At 35.0% G+C, this 11,110-nt stretch overlaps 1 non-coding gene across 1 annotated transcript; it reads left to right on the top strand.

Moving 5' to 3' along the window:
- Window positions 1-4,664: 4,664 nt before the first annotated feature.
- LOC121214322 (small nucleolar RNA R71) lies at window positions 4,665-4,770 on the top strand. The gene has a single exon (XR_005909905.1). It is a non-coding gene; the product is annotated as a small nucleolar RNA R71 (small nucleolar RNA).
- The last annotated feature ends 6,340 nt before the right edge of the window (window positions 4,771-11,110 follow it).

Below are 11,110 nucleotides of genomic sequence, written 5' to 3'. Positions count from 1 at the left end.
CACCTTCTTCCATTTATCTCTTTCCTTTAACCTATTTTTTCGACCTGCATTAGTTACAGAGAGTGTAATAGCCCTTTTTATAGTGGTGTCAGAAATAGTGGTTTCGGGACCACAAATCTGAAAAGTGAATTCGTATAATTAGTATTTAAATTATACAAGTCAATAATAATTTTTATATTGAATTCTGATTTTATGAATTTAGCCAATTGAATTAAAAGTTAGTATAAATGGTTCAGTTCAAAAGTCAAGTGATTGTTGAAAATGAGGTATTAGGACCTCATTTTCATTATTTAAAGCCATAAATATTTTTATTAAATATTTATAGAGATGTATTATATGTGAATTGAAGCTTGGTTCCGTAATTTTGATGATTTACTGCTAAATTAAGATAAAAGGATTAAATTGTAAAAGAGGTAAAAGTTAATTGCTATAGATTTAAAATAGTAAAGAGACCAAAATGGTAATTAAATCATGGTCAAAAATTCCAAGTGGTGGTGGATATGATTAAATCCACTAAATTTTGGGCTATTTGATTCTCTATTTAGGTAAGTAAATTCCATCCGTTTTAGTAAATTTTATGTTTTTGAACTCGTATTAGCTCAATCTAGCTAACTCGAGGATTAATTTGTAAAACTGTCAAATGTTATGGATTGTTCCATTGATGAATTTGATTTTTTTCTTGAAGTTTTATAGTAGAATAGCAAGCTTGGTTGCTCAATAGGACTATTTTGTAAAGTAGGTTTTGTTGATTTTAATGTTCAATGACTAAAATGTGGAAATAGTAAAAGTACAAGAACTTGATGCAAAATAATTGTAAAAATGGGCTATATAATGGCATTTGAATATTCAGGTAAGCTGAAATTTGAATAAAAATGGTTAAATTGCATGTTTTGAGCTAGGGACTAAATTGCATAAAAGTGAAATATTGGGGGAAATTTTATAAAAATGCCAAAAAACTTAATTGCATAAAATGAGTTGATTTTATTGTTGGAATTATTTAATTGAATGAAAACATTATTTTTAGATAAAGAACGAGTGGAAAACAAAGGAAAAGAGAAAAGTACCGAATAGTCCTTGTACCTTTGTCATTGCTGTAATTTAGTCAGGTAAGTTCTTTCAGTTTAATTTTAGTAAGTTTACATATATATTATATGAACTTAGTTGCATAATTTTGGATTATATTGATGTGTGTAATTGGAAATGGAAATAATGAATTGAAATTACATCGATCACTAATTAAGATACTATGAGTCGTTACTGCAAATCAATCCTATAAGTTCGTGCATTTATTTATGCTTCTAATAATTCTTAGATTCTTGGTTAATATACTATTATTGAATGTTATATTATATATCGAATGAATTTCAGTGAGCGATATCCACCGATATACTGAATGAAGCTCAAATGAGCGTTATCCACTAATATATTGACTAGTGCTCAGATGAGAGATATCTATTGAATCTACTGAAATGTATATGCTTTCGAGCCATACCTACTGAATCTACTGAAAGGTATGTGCTTTTGAGCGATATCTATTGAATCTACTGAAACATATGTGCTTTCGAGCCATACTTACAAAATCCACTGAAACGTATGCACTTTCGAGCCATACCTACTGGTCTCACTGAAATGTATGTGCTATCAAGCCTTACCTACTGATTCTACTGAAAGTATGTTTTATCGAGCCATACCTAATGATTCTACTGAAAGTAGCTCAAACGAGCAAATTTTACTGTTATACTGATGTGAAGCTCAAATGAGCAAATTCTACTGTTATACTGAATGGAGCTCAAATGAGTAAAATCTATAGATATACTGAAATAAAGCTCAATCGAACAAAGTCCACTGAGCATACTGAACTATTGAATTGGTTGAAATGACTGTTATAGGTTGCATATATTGAGAATCTCTATGTTAATATTGGTTAATGCTATGTTCGATAGGAAAGTTTTATTGAATTATAAAACAAACTTACTAAGCTTCATTCGTGCATACTTATATTTGGTTCATTTTGTAGATTACGTTTTAAAGACTAAGAAGATTGGGTCAACATCAAAGATCACACTATTCGGGAACCTTGGTAGATTTTAATTCTCAGTTTTGGTATATGGCATGTAATAGGACCCTATATATAACTTATGTCAATTACTTAGTTTGAGTAAGAAGTTATGTTATGATGTGTTTTGAATGACTTGTGAGAATCTACATGTTACTAAATGGGACTAATGGTTAAAACTATGAAATGCTAGGTTATGTGATAACTCAAAGTTTGTAACGCAGTGGTTATTATGGTATGTATATATAATATACTTGAGTTGCAAATTGGAAGTGGAATGAGATGAAATGTATTGGAATTTTAATGATAACACTTTGGTTGACATATTCGTTGAGTTTGTTGACATGTTTGAGTGTGATTAAAGTTAGTTTTGGTCTATGTAATTGTGTGATTGAATGTGTTTTAGGTACTTAAACATATGGGTGAAAATTTAGCTTGGAATTTGACATTTTTGGGCACACACAGCCTGGGACATGAGCTGTCACACGGCCGTGTGAAACACATGGGAAACCCACACGGGCATGTGCCCAGAGTGTGTGCAAAAGCAGTATAGGTGCAGTTTTCACATGGGCAGACACACGAGCTACGACACGATCGTGTGAGGGTATTTCAAGTGTTACACAGGCTGACACACAGCCTATGACATGGCCATGTGATCCAAATCAAAGAGTTACACGGACCATGCACATGGGCGTATGGGATAGTCACACGACCATGTTAGAGCCACATGGGCTGGGCCCTGTCAGATGGCCTGGATGTTCTGATTTCTTTTGAATTGGTCCCTAACTGTCCGTAATTTATTTTTAGAGCTTCAAAAGCTAGATTAAATGCCCGAACTGAATGGTCTCTTTCATATTGAATATTACTTGTGATTATGGAATTGAATTGATTATTGAATATAAATAGTTATTAACTATTCAAACTTGACTTGTAACATATTGTATCCTATTTCGAAAACAGAAACGGGATAAGGGTGTCATAGAGAGTACATCCTTTGATTTAGGATAGTTTGTTTTAAGGATAGATATTTCATTACACTGCTCTCCTAACTTCCTCCTATCTTCTCTACACTATTGTGACCACATTTAAAAATTTCTATTTCACCATTGATCTTTATGGTTAATTCATTTTTCTCTAGACCAATAGCAAACCTTGACGTAGCTAGAAATGGTCTACCCAACAGAATGGGTATCTTTCGATCTTCTTCAAATTCTGAGACTACAAAATCTGCCGGAATGATAAAGCTGTGCACTTTGCCTAACACATCTTCTAGTAATCTTTTTGGATGTACTAAAGGTCTATCAACCAATTGTAGTGTAATTTGTGTATTCTTGAGGTCCCCCAACCCGAGTTTTTCTTAAATAGATAAAGGCATTAAATTGATGCTAGCTCCTAGGTCACATAGCGCTCTATTAAAATGAATGATCCCTATCTCTGTGGGAATTGTAAAGCTTCCCTGGTCTTTTAGCTTTTGGGGAACCTGTCTAGAAATAATAGCACTACAAGAAGTGCTTATATTAACTTGTTCACCTACGTTAATTTTTCTACTCTTAGACACAATTTTTTTAGGAATTTGGTGTACTTAGCGACTTTTTCAATTAATTCAATTAAAGGTAGGTTACCATTTAATGTATTGAACAAATTTAGAAAGCTTACAAACTTGTTTTCATCCCATTTTTGTTTTTTTCCAACCTTGAAGAGAATGGTACCGGTATTATAGTAGGTTCTTTAGTCACCACTTTCTCCAGCTTAGCTGTCGATTTAGTTACCCCTTCTGGTTCTAGTTCATCATCAACTTCGAAGGGTTCTTTATGAAGATCATTAGCATTCCCTTTATTTACCTCCTGAGTTAGGTTCTCCGGGCTACTCAAGATTTTGCCCAAGTGGAGCGCGATTTCTTTTACATGCTCTTTCCCTTCCTTTTGAAGATTATTCTCAGTACTGCTCGGAATGCCAGTGCCAATTTGCCTTTTAATATCCCCCATCATACTTATCAATTGGCTCATCTAATCTTCCAACTTAGTCAATGTTTTTATTTAATTAGTGCACTTAGACTGCACTTGCTTTACATCTGTCCTCATTGACTGCATTTCTTCCTCAATTGGCCCTTTCTTGAGGTTTTTGTAAACAAAGAGGTTGATAGTTAGTGCTTTAAACTTGGTTAGAAGTATTACCTCCTCCTTGATTTCCTTCCCATATCAATTTTGGGTGATCTCTCCATTCGGGATTGTATGTATTCATATAGGGATTTGCACCTCTATTTCTGATGTAGTTCACATCCTCAGAGGGATTGTTAATGTAGTGGAATAGTGGTTTGTCTCCTCTATAGATAGACGATGCATTCTTCTTAGCCTCTATTTGATTGACTCTATCTATTGATTGTTTATATATGTCATAGTCCTGAAGAGCCTTCACCGTAAATGGTCTTTGGCTATATGTATGTCATTCAGTTGGCCATTGGCAAGAGTTCATCGCCATAATTTCTATTAATTTTTATGCATCCACTTACGTTCTGTTCATTAGGACACCTTCTGTTGCTCCATCTAATCCTGTCCTTGAATGCACATCCAACCCATTGTAGAAAATTTGCAGTCGTAACCACTCAGGTAATCTGTGGTATGGACATATATGAATTAGTGTCTTAAAACACCCCTATGCTTCGTGAAAGCTTTCCCCCTCTAACTGTTTAAACATCAAAATTTTCCTTCTTAGCTGGGCCGTCTTGCTAATAGGAATAACTTTTTTAGGAATTTCCTTGCGAGTTCATCGCATGTCGTGAGTGATTTTGGTGTTTGTGAATCTAGCCAAGAAAAGGCGTTATCGATTAATGAAAAGAGGAACAACCAAAAATGAATAGCGTCATTAGTGACCCCATTGTATTTGAAGGTATCACAAAGCTGAATGAAGCATTTGAGATACTGACTCGGATCTTCCGTCATTGTTCCTCGAAATTGCAAATTATTATTGATCATCTGGATCATAGCTAGCTTAATCTCGAAATTATTGGTCGTGATGGCTGGTCTCGTTATACTCCGTTGAACCATATCAAGATTTGATAACGCATATTCCATTAGAGTCCTTTTGTTATGCGCCATGTTAATATTTACGGGTAGCTGTGGTGGTGGTGGATCTTTTAGGTTGTTATTGTTCACTTTGTTGAACAATGGGTTCTCACATGTTGGTAAATTACCTCTAGTAGGTAGTGGATTCTACATTGGCTATTTTTGCTGTAGTTGTTGACAATTCCTTCGAATTATCCTTTCTGGTGCCTCTTCGGCAACGGTGCTAACAACTTAACCGCCTCTGTAGGTACCAACGTCCAAAATAGGAATCTTGCACAAAAGAAATGAAAAGCAGTATCGTAAGTATAAGGGTTAGGTTGTAACATAGTTACTTCGAGGATCATACCCAATGGAGGGGGTACTAAGTTAATTCTAATCTAAACAAAAATAGATCTAATTAGTAATTTAAATGGATTATATTACAATAAATAAAAAGAAAGGTTTTGGTGATCTATACTACTAATAATAAAAGAAAGTAAAGAAATAAATAAAACACAAGAAATCAAAAACTAAAATATATATCAAATCTGATCATGGGTGATTAGCTTGCTTTAATAGTCATAACCAACTGTCACTTCAGGTTTTCTTGTTCAATAATTAGTCGATATCCTAGCAGTATCTTCCAATCTTCTACTAGAATAACAAATCGTTAAGAACTACTTATCTCTCGACCTTACAGTCTAGACAGGTTAAGAGTTAAGGTGTTCACAGATAGGTCATACCAAATTTGGGTTAATTCCCACCTTAATTACTTCCTAGGGTTGCCAGGCATAGGGTTAAGTTTCTTCCTCTAAGACACCCCTACAAATAGTTAATTAATCATACCTCCACTCGCTAATCCCTCACAGGAGGATTAGTTCCTCATGGATCTAATAAACAATATAAAATTCATTGAAAGAATAAACATGAAAAACAATTCAAGAGAATAGAGTTTAGAAAAATTCTGATTTGTATTAGAATTTAAGTGTAGAATCCTCATAGAGTTTGATAGTGTTTCACAAATTTGATCTCCCACAAAGGCAAATAACAAGAACTAAAATAAAATTTAAAACATAAGAAAACAGAAAAACTAAAGACTAGATCTAAAGAGAAAATTATACAATACGAGAGCTGTCAATAACAGGTATTAAATGAGCCTATTTATAGACTTTAGGGTGGTTGTCATCCTTAACTCTAGGTTAGCTTCTGTCTTCGTGCTTAACAGTTGATTGCGTAGACCAAAATGCCCTTAGCTCGTAATTATTTCCCATACAAAGACGATGTCGCGACACATCAGGTCCTGTGTCGCGATATCAAGGGTAGTATGCTCATCTTTAGGGTGTCTTCAGGAGTATGTCACGACATCCTCGGGCTATGTCTCGACATCAAAGGCAATCTTGGAATTCTTCTATGTTGCTCCCTATGTTGTGACATCTAATGTTCCGTGTTTCAACCTATCGACTAGTATCGACTTATCATGCCTTCTAATAGTCTCCTGCATACTCACCCTTAGGCCTTTGTTCAGCCCCTAAGGTCAATAAAAGAGTCAAATCACACATTATTGAACTTAACTAATTTTAGAAAAATCTAATTAAAACTTAACTAAAATGCTCATGTTCAAGTTTCTAAAGTGAGAAAACTAGTTTAATCTATTACACCAACTTACAGCAAATTAGATTCACGCCATGTTAATGGTTGAATACATGCCAACCATTAAGGCTTTTATCGTCTAAGCAATAACAGAAGACATTCCTAACTGTAAGGAGCTTCCTTAACTCTAGGATCTACCCTAGACTCAACCTTTCAAGTTGTGCAGCTGCAACTTCTGTGTCTAAGGGCTAAGATCGATGGGAATAGACCACCTTGTGGGGAAATCAAAACTGTTGGAAACTTTTTTTTCACCAAAATAAACTTCGGTCTAAATGAAGGTCTAGAGCCTAGTCTTTGAGTATGGGTTCGTGGCCTTGGCGAATACTGAATTAATGTAACACTCAAAATTGACGGGTCCTACGTTGGGCGAATAGCCCGAAGGAAATCTCAAAATTGACGGGTCCTACGTTGGGTGAATAGCCCAAAGGAAATCTTAGTGTCGCGGTCTTATCCCCAGAATTAATGCCATTGGCGTATGCTTAAGGCATTTAGTTGATAATAGAGTGTAAGGTAAGGAATGTTCTCTGAAGGATGTGGTTATGTGGAAATAAAAGGAAAGGTAAGAGTATTAAGGGTTCTTTGGTTAATGAAGATCATGCCAAATATAAGATACGCCAAGTATGTCTAGTTAATATGCAAGTTACTTTCAAACGAGATGGTCAGAAATTAATGATGGGGTAAAACAAAGGTACATAAAGATTATGGATGGAATCTTGAATACAAATCCTTACAGATGTTGACCCCTGAGAGCATAGTATTGAAGGTCAATAACATGTGTTAAGTTCCACTACGGAAACATGGGTTTTCTATATTTATATATCTAGATATGAGCTAGAGAAAGAGGAAAGAAAAAGAGAGTTATCTTCTTCTTTCTATTTAAAAACACCATTCTATTTTTACTTTAGAGCTGATTAAGGATCTTTTTCACTAAGCTAAAATTAAGGATTGGAGTTCTTATAAATGGTTGTTTCATATTTATGGTAAGTAATCTAGAATTTCATGTGGACTTCTGGTCGATTAAGTCTGTTTACGAGCTTAGATAGTAAATGAAAAAGTAAGGCTTTGCATAAAAGTTAAAGGGGATTTCGATGATAATAAAAGTTATATGAATGAGTTTTAATGGCATCTCTATGTATTATAAACAGTGATTTCTAAGTTATTGTGCTGGATGTTTGAGATCTAGAGACCAAGCTGTCATTCATGGATGTCACGTGAGTCCCTAAGCTGACTCTTACATGTTGTTATGCATTTTAGAAACTTCAGTGAAAAGAGATAAAACCATGAGATTTAGGCTAGGAAAGTATGATGTGATAATTCTAATAAAAAATGTATGAATTATGGACTTGTGTGTATGGATTGCTTGAAATTTGATGGTCTAAGTGTATAATAGGAATCTGAAGATTGAAATGTATGTGTGTATGTGTCTAAAAACATGCTATGGAATACGTCCATTGAATGAGTCAATATAAGTGATGAGTCTGTGTCTGTGTCTATTTTTAGAGTCATCTAAAGGGGTCTGCTAGGACTTTAAACATGAATCTCTAAAAGGAAAAGTCCATGGCCATGATATTTCAAATGAAAGGACCATATCATGGAAGACTATAGCTGGTGGGCTATATTGTGTCATATGGAAACACTATAATGTATAAGACTATAATTAGTGGGTTATGGCATCATATGGGAAGAACTAAAGGAAGGTTATTATCGAATGAGGTTTCTATGTGATCCCAAATGATGAGGGCCAAACCTCATGTAATGTGAGTCTAGGTGAATCCCTATCAGTGGCATATCTAAAATGGAAGACTTTGTGGCATATCTGAAATGGAAACCTTTGTGGCATATCTAAAATGGAAGCCTTTGTAGCATATCTGAAATGGAAGCCTTTATGGCAAACTCTAAAAGAGAGAAATGGTATTCCTGACGAACTCTGAAGGTGTGGTAAGTATGGTGAATTCTGAAAGTTAGGCTTCGTATGAAATTTTATAGTAAATCTTGCATAATCGTAAGGTATAAACAGATGAGCTGGAACGTACTAAAGTATGTGGTGAATCACTGAGCTAAATGGACTTATAGAACAAATCAATCAAAAATATTTTGTTTGTTTGGTTCTCAGAAGTAAGAATGGGTAAGAAATCAGGAACGGGTAAGATGAAGAACGTGACAGAGGTAAAAAAGGTATGAAAGGTAAGTTATGATCACAGGGTAAGGTATGGCTTCTATGACATAAAGAATAGAGCTTAACGACATATTTGCCGAAGCAAGGATAAGAAAAAGGAGATAGATAATTGAAATCTCGAATACGACTCAGGTAATAGAGGGTTTACTCATTAACTGCTCATGAACTTACCTCCGTGTTTGATGTCATAAGTATGTTGCTGTGAGACTACGCCAGAAGGGACGACACCAAGGTTACGACCAAGAAATGGCAAGACCGGTTGTTATGCATACATAGCGAGATAGGGTTGTCGTGATCGAGTCTATTGGAGTTTTAGCAACTGGACAAGAGATTTTATTGTACATCCTTGTAATGTATATCTGACACGTGGATAGAACAATTGTGGTCAGTAATATCACTTAGAAGAAAAATATATAGAACTATGTAATTACGTTATGATATTCAATTCTAAATCCTTGTATTATAAAGTCCAATGCAATCAAATGAAGTTTAGTTGAAAGATTATTCTCAATCGAGTTGTGAAACAAACATAAGCAAGTTAAGAAAAATTTTACATGTGTATTGTAACACTCAAGATCCGGATCCAATGAATCAGTTCAGGTTGAGGGCGTTACAAGTAACCATCTCAATTGAAGGCCCTTGAGTCACAAACTTTCAAAATGATATGAGAAGTTGTGAAATTGAATACCATAGGCTATCAAGTGGTTCACCATTTTTAGTGAAACACCTATACAATGGCATTTTTAAGGGAATATTGGCTCCGGGTAAATGAGAGTCACCACCATCAGGGACAGTGGAACTTTACGGAGGACCCTTCAGGTTTCGAGGATTAGAGCCCCTGGCCTATCCACATGCAGTCAATAAAACTCTAGACATAACAGTGTAATATGGAAAAAGTGAAAAAAGAGGATGGAAAATTAAAAGTAATGAGTGCTCACGACAAGTAACTTTGGTGGAGGGAGTAATAATAAAGAAGAAATTTGAAGGAAGCAAACTTAGGGTTCAAAAAGAACTCAAGCAACAAGGACAATATGGTTCAAAATATTGTTATTTGATGAAAAGATCCCTATAGATCCTAGTTTAAATAACCAACTGCCCGAAAGAAGTTTTGGTTGAAAAAGGTATAAAAACTGTTGAACTCCCTGAACCAGTATTTGACACTTGGCAATAGGGGTGGAAGGTTATGTCAACCGCTACATAGAAAAGAAAGTGATAAACTTCATCAAAATGAATCATTCATCGAGAATCCGTAAGAATTGGTGCATGAAAACCATCTGCCACAAGGTGTAAGTTGGGGACTCCTCCAAGAAGGTTGAGAAACCTTTTCTAGGTGGATAACCTTTGAACGTATGGGGTCTGGATGCATTATTCAGGTGGGGTGGCTTAAGATGTTCAGAAGTAGGCTAGATTACCCAGGAGATGTTCAGAAGTAGGCGTAAGATGTTCAAATGCATTATTTGGATTGAATGGTAGAATCGATCTATGGAGATTGTTCTAAGGGAGTATAAATATGACGACTTGGAAATAAAATTATTCATAATTCTATTGACCCATATTCTCCCTCTTTATACCAAATATCATTTTCTTCAAATAATTTGAAGAATAAAAGGATATAGCTATAAAAGGCTTTGTGTGTTGTTACCATCACGAGGAGCCAAGTCTACTAATAGAGAAATATGGAACTGCTGCGAAGACGAGGAAGGCTCCAACGAAATTGACAGGCTGAGCTGCCAAGAATAAGGAAGCAATGTGAGCTTCTATTATCAGATATGGATGGTATGATCCTTGTTGGGATAGTATGACCTGTATGCATGGTAATTGATCGGCTATTTAACGTCACAGCAATAATATGCCAGCATACACTGTCGATGCAAGTATAGTAGACATATATGAGTCTATCGGATATTGATCCCATGAGGATGATTATCTTTTTTCTATCAATGTCAGTGCAATAAATAGATAGAAATGAGATAAATTGTGAGTAGTTGTCGAAGCAATAACTTGAAAACAATAAGATAAAATATGATAATGATAAACTGGGATCCCTAATGTGAATATTCAATAGAATACTAAATGCTCAAAAGGTATAAAAAGATAGGTGATTGTCGATCCATTAAATTGCAATGAATATCTTACCAAGCTTAATTTCTATATTTAATCTAAGACTTAAACATGCACATTAGCCAC

This window comes from Gossypium hirsutum, chromosome D01 (assembly GCF_007990345.1).
Source record: "Gossypium hirsutum isolate 1008001.06 chromosome D01, Gossypium_hirsutum_v2.1, whole genome shotgun sequence".
NCBI classification, from domain to species: Eukaryota; Viridiplantae; Streptophyta; class Magnoliopsida; order Malvales; family Malvaceae; genus Gossypium; species Gossypium hirsutum.
This window is presented reverse-complemented; position numbering and strand designations above follow the sequence as displayed.